The sequence below is a fragment of the Grammomys surdaster genome, unplaced genomic scaffold (assembly GCF_004785775.1).
Source record: "Grammomys surdaster isolate TR1022 unplaced genomic scaffold, NIH_TR_1.0 170, whole genome shotgun sequence".
In the NCBI taxonomy this organism is placed as follows: Eukaryota; Metazoa; Chordata; class Mammalia; order Rodentia; family Muridae; genus Grammomys; species Grammomys surdaster.
The window spans coordinates 15512212-15512448 of NW_021604618.1; positions in this window are offsets into that span (position 1 = coordinate 15512212).

The window sequence follows — 237 nt, forward strand, 5'->3', positions numbered from 1 at the left end:
GGGAGGAGAGGGGAGGGGAGAGAGAAGAGGGGAGAGGAGGAGAAAGGGGAGAGGGTGAGGAGGAAAAAGGGAGAGGGGTGAGGAGGAGATAGGGGAGAGGTATGAGGGGAGAGAGGGGAGAGGAGGGGAGAGGGAGAGAGAGAGGGAGATTCTTCAAGTTGAGGGAACCCACACCTGACACTGCCTGGACAGCCAGGAGTCAGAGGCAGTACAGCTCTGTGACACGGGATAGAATCA